Genomic DNA, 11,058 nt, shown 5'->3' on the forward strand with positions numbered 1-11,058 from the left:
CGGTGTTACTGTGCAATAAGGCAACGACATGTGCATTACTCTGCAGTAACTAATCGGGTATAAATTTGATATGATGCAGGTATCAAATTTACACTCAAGTTGGCATAAGTCTCCATATTTACTGCACAGTACGGGCATGCATGTATAGATGCATGCCAGTACCGTGCACTTATTTTGGTTACTGCGCAGTAAATGCGCATGTGTAAATGCTCCCCCTGTGTGCTATGTTGGTTAGTTTGTGGTACTAGGCCCAGCACTCTCCATATGCCGTGTTAAGAGCAAGCCTGTTCCACCCTCTTTCTCCTCCACCACCCCCACCGTGGAAGCAAGCCCTGGGAGTTTGTTTGTCCAGGCGCGCTCCTCCGAGCCCGCAGCTCAGCTGCCTGCACCGCTGGGTCAGGTTTCCTGCGAGGGGGGCACAGAGACCCGCTGGAGACAGAGCAGCGTCTGGGCCTGGCGGAGATCAGCTGTCCCCGGCTGGCAGGGCAGCGTGCCACCGGCGGGGCTGCCTCTCATTCCGTCACAGCAAGACGATCTTATCTACAAAGGGGGCTCGCGGCCTGCTCCTGCTTGGGGTTCGGAGCCCCCTGCACAGCTCCCCACAACAGCCACTGCTTTTTTCAGCTCCTCCTTGTCTTCTTCCCCCTTTGGGACCTGGCAGAGAGGGGGTGGCTTCCCCCCAGAAAACCGAGTCACGACTCTTCCCCCGTCAGATGGGATTACTGCCCTGCTAATTGCGCTGTTGTCGAATGGAAGTGATGCTAAATGGTCTGACACTGTCAATCACTGGGAACAGCTGTCGCTCACGTGGGCTGGGGGGGTCTCTTCTAAACTCTCCTGGCAGCAGGCCGAACAGGAGGGTAGGGGGGAGGGATGGAGATAAGTTCGTACCAAAATCCACCCCTCTGTGCGTGCAGTTGTTGCAGGCTGCAGCCCTGGCCTCCTCGGGCAGCTGGCCTGAGTTTGCAGCAATGGAAGTGCCCTGGCGGGTTTTCCAGCTTCCTCCTCCCTTCCTTCCCAGCTGTAGTTGCTCCCCTGTAGCTGCCCCCTGCCCGGGGGAGCCCACAGAGCCCTTTCTCCTGCATTATGGAAATGAACTCAAGAGCTGTGGTTGGAAAGCACCGCAAAGCAAACCTCCTGCCAAGCCCTCTCCCGCCCCTCTAATCACCGCCAGACTGGGACAGAGAAGACAGACAACTGGGAGGCCTCTGGGAGTGCCAGCTACAAGAGCCATCTCCTCCTCTCCCTTTGTGCCGATGCTTTGCATTCCCTTTTGAAGGGTGTGGGTTTCCAAGAGACCTGGCTGGGGGAGGGATGGGAGCCAGCATGGAAATTGTGCCTCAAGTGCGACTGAAGTGAAGCCAGGAGGATTCCCTCGTCGGCTCGGCCATCGCTTTCAGCTTCTCTCAGAGCTTCCCCGGGCTTCCCCTCCTGCGGGCCAGGCCACGGCTCCACCAAACTTCTGGGTCGGGGAGGAAGGTTGTCTAGTGGGAGTGTTGATTTAACAGCTGTACGCAGGACAAGACAGCCGCGAGAGGTCTGTGCACCCAGGCCGGCCGTTATCCCTGGTGAACAGTGGAGACAAAGCTGGAAGTCGAGCAATGCGGTTTAAGTTTTGTCGCTAGCTGGATTGATTTCCTGTGTAACAGCCACTGTGATATGCCTCGTGATATGCTTAATTGCCCCAGGGGATGGCCTTGGTGCTCAAAGTAGGAAAGCAAGAGGGTGCCATTCACAATGTGGGGACAGCAACTCAGCAGCACCCAGTCCAAAGGGTTTGATTTGCAGGCCGGCTGTGTAATCCCTCATCACCTGATACAGTGGGGAGAAGTCTGCAGGAGACGTGAGCATGGTCCACATAGCTCTGGGGTCTCAGAGACGGCTTGCGACGAGGATCCAGCTTGCCGAGCGGTACTATGCAGCCCTTCAAGCTCCTGCTGCACTGCACTTTGGTGGCTGAGCGAGGGTGGCAGCATTCATTGCCGCGGTTCCTGGGACTGCAGCAATGAACACTGCTGCAGCTTGTCGCACCTCCAAATTTCCTGCCCTCAGGCAGGTTCCCTAGAGCGGAGCTGTGTCATCTGCTGCAGCTCTGGGACCCGCGGCAATTAATGCTGCCACCACAAATGCTACCACCCAGGCCACTCTGCGGGGCAAGCGACACAGCTCCGTGCCCCAGATCTGGTCTGGGGTGAGTTTGATACTCCCAAGGTGGCTAAATGTGGAGAGACTGAAAAGTTTGCTTTAAGCAGTGTGGCCCAGGTCCCCCCTCAGAGCCTAGACATGCCACCGCCCAGCCCCTGCTCTCACCATTAGACATGCTACCTCCTTCGGGCCCATCTTGTGGGTTGCCAGCACAGCCACCTGACACCTGGAGACTGCCGCCTGGGCAAGGTTTGTTTTGCAAAGCAGCTGAAGCGGCTGCTGGGATCGGCCGAGCATGAGTCCCCGTGGGCGACTGAGCCGATGAGTCTGCCTAAATCCCTGCCAAATCCTCGCGGTCGCAGCGCGAACCCTTCCAAATTAAAAAGGGGGCACACGCAAATCTAGGCAGCTGACCCCATGCTGCCCTGGGGTCAGGGTGTCACCAGGCTGCGAATCAGAGTCTTTGCCCCAGCATATTCAATATGGGGTCAGGTGCCGGCTCCTCTTGCTACGAGCAAGGCGGAGAAAATCCTAGCTGAGTTTTCTGTGCTGTTCGCAATCAATGCACAGCCAATTTCATTATTTCAAGGGCCGGTAGTCGGAGAAGCTGAGCATCTGCCTCACCCACTCCCTTCAGTGAGGACCATGAGCGATCAGCACCTCTGAGTATCAATCCGGCCAAAGGCAAAGGAAACCTTCCCTGAGTAAAGAGCCCCTGGCAAGGTAAAGGGAATGAGCCAAGTACTCAGCTGCTGTAAATGAGCGTTGCTGCTTTGGAGCTGACAGGTGAGATTTGCAGGCAGGGGGCTCACATACCTACAAGACTCCCACGCTGCTTGCCACAGCTCAGCACCAAGCCGCCTGGACGTTCAGACCTGGCCTCTTGCTATGGAGCCAGGAGCCGAGCCCTGGGAAGAGCGCGGGCTCTCAGGGTTTAAGGCTCCTGGTCTGCTCTGGACCGGTCCTGCTTCAGGGCCAGGACCCCAGGTTTTTTAGGGGATACCCCTCCCCACCCTGCCAGGTGCACGGTTCCAGGTCTGGTGGCTGCATTCCCTTTCCAAACCTTGCCTTGGGTTGGACAAAAGACCTTCAAAGCCAATGTGTTTGGGGCAAACCATTTCGGGCTCAAAGAACCAAAATCTGACGCAACTTTATTTTGTCAGAAAGCTCCCCATCAACTCTTGCTTCTCCACAAAAGCATGTGCAGCCTGAGCTACTGTATTTACTCCATTCTAAGGCGAGGTTTCTCCCCTAGTTAACATGGAGAAAAACACCCCTTATCCTAGAACTGAGTGCAAGGGCAGTCGGGGAGCAGGTGGCTGCTGTAGTTTGGAGTCCAGCCCCTACCCAGACTATAACAAATTAATTACGTTCCCATGTATAGACTCTATTTACTGCGGGGAGGGGTCATCTGAAGTTTGGGGTCATCTTAGATTCGAGTGAATACCGTAATAATACCTCATTCGTGTCTTCCCAAGCCTGAACACTTGCTGAGAGCATGTTGCACTCTGTATGACTATAAACTGCACAGCAATGGACAGCAGAGGTGCAGATGCATACAATGCACCAGTATACAATGTGGTATGAAACTGGGCTGAGTTAGCCATACTGATGCAGCTCCATCAAACACAAGCCGAGAGTCCGCAGCAAAAGGGACGAGGGGGCACCCAGAAAGAACAGTGCTTTCCCACCCTTGCTCTGGTCCTCTCTCCTTGTCCTCTTCTTGTTCCCTCCATCCATTTGTGGATGTCTTCTCATCTAATAAAAAGAAACCTAAACAGCTGCAGGTTGTCTTTATTGCAGGAGAGCCTGCTGGTAATATATAACATGTGGTTGGTCAGTAAAGCAGAGACTCATAACAGATTAACTCAGTTTAGAGCAAAGGAGCAATCAGTTATCTGGTAAACTGTGCTGTTCCCCATGACTTCAATGCCTTTAATGAGTGATTATTTAGTAGGCTATATTGAGGTTAATGGAGGCCCATTTCAGAAATGATCAGTTATTAATTAAACCATCTCAGGGCAAAGCTCCCATGTTCTTTTTCCAGGTCTGAATGTGTTGATTCATTTCCCTCGGTACAGAGGGGTCTCATAGGGTTGGCTTTGGTCCAGAATTGGGGAGGAAGTTGCAAACATCATCAGTTCCACTTGGTTTTGTTTCTCCTTTGGTTGATGCCTTGACTTGTCTTCCCTGTTTGCTTTCTGGGCAGCAGTGTGGATGAAACCCCCCAGCATGGTCTTTGCAGGAGGTGGCCCTAGATGATCCTGTCCAGAATCCAGCCTGGCAGTATTATCATTGCTTTTGTCCCACCCCATCCGACTGCACAGATGTGACGACGAGCCGGGCTCTGCTTCAGGGCTCTGCAGTCCAAGCAACGTGCGAGTGAAAGCTGTGAACACACCGGTGGACTGGCCAGGGAGATGCTGCCTTGTTCCCAGTGTGCATGTACGCCCTGGGGATATCACAACCCACCCCCATAATTAATCCCCGCTTTGCTGGCAATCTCTGGATGGAGATGGAGCTCTGGGTTGGACTTGTAAAGCCTGGTTCCTCCCAGGGCCCAGGTCCGACGAAGACCGCCCTGTTGTCACTTGTGCTACAAACTGACAGGTGTCATCATCGCTCCCCAAAGCCACCGAGGAGCAAAGCAGGGGCTTTTCCCACTTGAGGTCTAGCTGTGCCAGCATCAGTAGGCTTTTGCCTTCTCCGTGCCACCGGATGGTGATGCATCACAGGCTCTCCCGGTGCATGTTGCCCCCACCTGATGTGCACCAAGTTAAAAGTTGCAGAAGCATTGCCCAGCATTTGACACGAACTGCATCGCTAATGTCTGGGCCCGACCCCCGGAGTCTCAACCCGAAGTCCCTGTAGCCATGCTGCGTTACGCCAGCCAAGCATACATGCAATAAATACAGCCAGGCGGCCCACAATCACGCCCCTCTGAACTCCTTGAGCGTGGACGGGGCTCGAGGCAGCAGTGTGCCAGAAGCAGCCGTCCTCCCAGCTCTTTATGTCAGCAGGTGAGATGCACCCGGGGTTTCTGCTGCAAGCCTCTCGCTGCGTGACGCCTGCCGGTCACTGTGTAACTAGACGGAGAGTAAATGAATGAGGAGGGCAACTGCAAAGAAACAGAGCCAAAGGCGCCAGCGCCTGCCCATGTGCGTCTATGTTCACTGGGTCTTTGGTGCCACAGTTTCCACTCTCACCTGCTTCCTGTTAATCAGCACCTACATTACAGGACATGATGGCTAATAGCTGGAGAAAACAAAGGTGCGTGCCCTGCTCTGCTCCCAGCCCTCGGCTGCCTGGGAGCACCCTGCAAGGGCTTGTTCAGCCACATGAGTCCCAAGGAACTGGGAAGAGCTGGGCAGGAAAAGTGGGTTGAGCTCTTGCCCTTTCTACTTCGGTGACACTCAGGACATGCGTCCTGCCTGCCCAGGTTGCCCCCTTTTAATGGATAAGGCCTTTTGGATAGATCACAGTAGCAGACAGCAGCTGTCAGCCAAGTCTCAGCTCCTTCCCTCCATCCTCAGCTTTGGAAGTGGATGGCCTGGGTCCTGCTGCTCCCGGGGGCCTGGGCTGATGGCGCCTGCTCATCCTTTGCGAGCACACGGGCCGCGGTGCACGTCCCTTTGCAAGGACCCCCTCCATCGGCTGCAAACACGTAGAACAGCAGAAAGTTGAGACAGGGAATCGCAGCAGTGTCGCCTCATGTGCCCCCGGCCGAGCCAAAGTCCCATGCTGTCTCAGGTGCGGAAGAGGCACCCAGGTCATCTGAGCGCCACCCACCAGTGTCACACCGCCCCTGCCCTGCTCCGGGAGCCAGCCTCCCTGCTCTGTCTGCAACACGGAGGCAAAGACGGGGAAAGGGAGTCGCCCTCTCATAGCCAGGTGCCTGATGCGAGCGTGCGTGTCAGGCGAGCTGTACGCAACACCAGGCGCCATCGGTCATTTCTCGTGGGGGTGACCCGGGGTATTCTGCCAAAACCAGAGGCTTTCTGAACTCAGTGCAAGTGAGAGTCCGTGGTGCACGGCCTCCTTTCACCCACCCTCCCCTGCTTTCTAGCAACCATCGTCCAAACTCCTCAACCCGTGCCTGTGAGAAGGGCAACGGACAGCTTCTGCTCTCTCCGGTTGCTTTCAATGGTCTTTTGCACCAACCGCACAGAGCTTTGTTAACGGCAGGTAATAAATGCCGTTTCTCAAGCACCAAACCAGCCGTGGTCACATCCTTTCTAGACAAAGGTTATTGGGATTGTCTGAGTGAATCCAGATGCATGAGCACGGTTTGATCCAGAATTATTCGTGGCTGTGGTTTGTGTTAGCACCAAGACACTGCAGCTGTGGCCAGGGCCCCCTTGTACTCTTCAGAGCAAAATAAGAGACATCTCCTGCCCTAAAGAGCTGAGGGTCTCAAAGGATGAGGGCAGGAGAGAAATGAAGGCACAGAGAAGGGAAGTCACTGGCTAAGCCAGTCATTCGCATCCTCGGTAGACCCCCAGGCCCCCTCCAGAGCGTGCCAGCTCTTTGCTGTCTCTCATTTACTGACTACAACAAAATACCAGAGCAAGCTGCACACAGCTTACAGCAGGGCAGAATGATTTAGGCACTGTGGCTTCCTATTGGAAATCTCTGGGTTTATCTTGGGAATCAAGCGCAGGGGTTTGCATACCTGCGGCACCCTGAAAATGATCTTACGGCAACCCAGGGTGCCATCACACCTTGGTTGAGAAGCAGCAAGTCCCTGAAATCCTATGGTTGCATCTACTTTGGGAGCACACCACTGAGTCACAAAACAGCAGCGAGAAGGAGGCCTCACCTGCCTTCTGCATTAACGGCAGTGGAGGGACTGCAGCAGGAGGAAATAGGGTTATACGTAGGTGCCTAATAGGTGAAGAGCAGCTCCAGTGAGACCCACTGCTGGAGTCCATGAACGGTAAGCGTGCTCAGGCCCTGAACCCTAGCACTATGCAGCACTGCTGAAATGCAGCCACCTACCTCCCCAACTATCCCCAAAAGCTCAGCTGGAGGAAAACCCCCAACTCAGGGCACTTCAGCCCATATGGTTAACTTCTAAGCGGCTGAGACAGGGAGGTCTGCGGGGATGAGCAATGGCCTAGCCAGTCCTGGGTCTCTCTGCTGAAGGCGTGCATTGTAACAGACCCCAGGGCTGAGACCACCAAACCACCCTCCAGAGGCATCATGAACTTTTTCAGTGCCTGGAGCAGGATAAGGAGAGGGAAGGGGAAGGAATGACACTGATCACTAAGAGGCAGGGAAGGGAGAGAGGGAGGAGTCTTACCTGCTGGGGCTCTCCTCACTGAGCAGAAGCTGCTACTGCTGCTGCTTTAGCAGCATGGGCTGGGCTGCTGCCACTGCTGCTCCTGGTTCCCTGTTCACCTCCCCATGTGCCTGGGCCTCCCACGGCAAAGCCCCCCGGGGGGGGAAGGGGCATCATTCCATCCCAGCCCCCCCAAAACCAGATACACTGTTGGGCATGGCCCTGTCTCTGCCCAGCTGTGCATGCCAGGGAAAAGGGAGGTGGCCACAGTGGTACCCCCTCTAAATCAGCACCTGGGGCCGGTGCCCCTCTCACCCTGGCCTAATTACTGCTGCTCACAGACAGCGTCAGCTTTGAGCCATGGGACTCTGTGATGAAGTGTGACCTTGGGGTTTTCTCTGACCTTGGAGTTTTCTCCTGCAGAGTTGGAAAATCAATGGGGAAGGTTTTTATCCACATAAAGGACTCCTTGGGTTCCCGTTCACAGAGCTCACAGCCCTTCACAAAGGCAGGTGCAGTCCCTTTGTGCTGTCCCGGCTCTCGGGAATAGGGAGTGTAAGCCACTGGCCAAGGGCACCCGGCAAGTTGGTGGTTAGGGCTGAGTTTTCTGTTACCCAGAGCGGTGTGTGAGCCCCTGCACTGTGCTGATGCCTTGGGAGTGCTCCTGTTAGAAATGCTTGTGCACGTGTATGCACACACATGTGCATGTGCGAAAGAGAGAGCAAGCAAGCAAATGACCATATCCTGAATCCTAGTTTCCATCTCTCTGTGCTTCACATATTACTTCTATCTATCTATCCTATATCTACAGACCAATGTTATGGATACAACAATATACCGCTATCCTCTCTCTCTCTCTAGATACAGATAGTAGTATAAGATGTACCACCATGCTACTTTTATATCTATCTATCTATCTATCTATCCTTCGCACCTTACTTCCATCTGTCTGCCTGGCCATCCATCCACCCATCCGTCTGCCTTGCCTATCCAAAGCTAGAAATCTGCTCATCACCATGGTATCTGCCCTCAGTGCGGTAGCAGTGTGGCTGTACGGGTGGGCAGAGCTTGGCATCTAGCGTGTTGCAGGAAATGTCGCACTAATTGGGCTAGCAGATATTGTGCCCGTTTGCAATTCCTCTCCTTCCCCCCCACCCCCCGCTTCACATATGTCGGGCGTTCAGAGACGCCGGGGGCTGGTCCCTGGGTTCTGTCGTGCTGCGTACCGATGGGCCCAGCCCTGGCATGGCATGGCATCCCCACCCCTGAAATGGGGAAAGGAACTTCCCAGGGCAGGGCATTGTAAAATGTTGTACATAATGTTGCTGCTTTCTAATTTCTGCACTTTCTAATTTCTGCATTTTACTTGTCAGAAAGGGGATTGGACTAATTCTTGGAGGAAAGGGGCATCAGGAGTTATTGAGCAGGGAAGTGATAGGTACAGCCTCTGACTCTGAACTTCCTAGACCCTAAATGGTGGAGGCTGCAAGTGGAGGAGGAACAGTGGAAAAAGCCTGGGTTGTATCCAGTTCACTCTCCCTTTCCATATCTGCTTTCTGCCTCTGACACAGGAGACCGGGCAAGATGCACTTACTATTGGACCCAGTAAATAACAATTGTTACGGTCGTGCATTTTTTTGTGTCTGTCATTCTTTTTCTTATAATCATTTATCCTGTTATTGCCCATCTTCTTTATAAGACAATATATCTTCTGAGAGGGACTGAAGCTCTCGGTGGCTCTTTGGTGGCTTGATGTTTGGGACGGATGGAGGAGAATGAAGGCTCTCCAAGACTTAGATGTGCAATACTCTATTTACAAGTCCGCCTTGTAAATAATCGCCCCGTGGTCAGGTGCTGTGCTCCAGATCCAAGGCTGCTGGCTTGCAGGTTTTGCTTTGTTAACAGAGGAAAGAGCGATCAAATAGCTAAACCATAGCTTAGAGTCTCCTCCCTTAGGACAGCTCTGCCCATGCTCTAAATCCTCTTTTCCCAGACATCCACGCCCACTTCCTTTAAATGCGGATGAAATAATATGTCCGGGGCAGCAACGAGGCCTTTGACCTGCCGAGAGTGCTCCACAGGTGGTTTCGGGAGTCCACGCCTGAGGACTTTTAACCCTTTTCCAACAGGATCATGAGCTGGCACCAAGGAGCGGGTGTTTCAGGGACAATGCTGCTAAAGGAGAAACTATCTCAGGGGCTTCATTGCAGCTTTCTGAGCCGCAGCCGTCAAAATAGAACAGCATGTATATGTGGGTGTGGATGTGGATGTGTATAGCAATCAAATGTATTATAATGATGTATTACACACCAACTCTGAGCCTCGTGAGCAATGATGAGACAGCCGCAGTCCAAAGAGCTCCCAGCCTAAGCAGACAAGAGATGACAGGCGGATGCCCCCAGTCCAGGGACCAGAAGGAGACACCAGGATGGTTTGGGTCGGTGTGTCAGGGAGCAGGCTGCAGGGGTTGGGGTTTTTTTGTCCAGGCCGAACAGTTTTTAATCTATTGGATTTATTTGAGTTTTTAAATTGATGCTTCAGGGGCGTGATGAGAAAGACACGGTGTGCAGGGAAGTCTAGCTTGTCCACGGTGGAGTTCCTCGTTGCTTCTCCAGCACGGGGCTGACCCAGCTTGGGTCGGACCCCAGGTCTAATTCAATTTGGCAATCGCTTTATTCCTAGTTGGCACTTCAGAGCCCTTTGAAGTCCGTAGGGATCTTCCTATTGACATCAGAGGGTTTGGGCTCAGTCCTGCCCGAGGCGGGCGATGCTAGGCGGTTGTTTCCCCGGTGCCTGGTGCGTCAGCTCCGTGGTCAGGGCCTCTAGCGCTGGCCTGTTGCTTTGGGTCCCCTCGGAGGGGATTGTTCGCACCAGAGCGAAAAAGGGGGGAAAAAAAGGCATTTCTCAGCAAGCCTTTCAGGAAGCGATCGTGCAAACATTTTCTGTTCGTCGATTAGTTTTCTGTGGTGCCGTCCATTGTTTTTATCAAAACAAAAACTTAAATGTTGGGGCCTACGGTAACTCGAGCCTCCTTTGAACTCTCTCGTGGGGGTTTTATTCCCATTAAAGCAAGAAGAAAAAAAAATCTCCCAGATCAGCTCAGAGCAGAGAAGTTTCTTTCTTTCCCTGCTTTTAATAAAGCATCTCAGATCTCCAAGTTGCAACTCATCTCACACCTAAGCGAAATTGTGTTCTGCACAAGCCTTTCAGCTGTTTTCTCAATCTCTCCTCTGTCTCATTCTCAATTCAGTCAGTTGCTATAGGTATGTTTTAATCCCCAGCATGGTAGATTTTAATTAGTCTTTGTACAGATGGCCAATTAACATTCATTACTTTTGCCTTGAGCAATTAATTATGAGTTTGGATAGAATGGGAGAACGAGACAGAGGAAAGATGGGCAGGTGAATAAAAAAAAAGGGGGGATTTTAATCGGCGTTTGGTTTTTTGTTGTTTTTGTTGTTTTTTTTTTTTAACACGGTGAAAGAGAAGGGAAGAAAAGCGGCGGCGCGGTGTGAGATACCCTCCTGGCGGAGTTGCCCAGCCCCAGAGTCAAGGCGAGACCCCAGCCCACTTACTCTTGCTACCCGGGGACTCCAAAGCCTGGTGGAGCTGCATGTTGCAGGCGGGGCTGA

This window comes from Gavialis gangeticus, unplaced genomic scaffold, assembly GCF_001723915.1.
Source record: "Gavialis gangeticus isolate Ggan-Ray unplaced genomic scaffold, GavGan_comp1, whole genome shotgun sequence".
NCBI lineage: Eukaryota > Metazoa > Chordata > Crocodylia > Gavialidae > Gavialis > Gavialis gangeticus.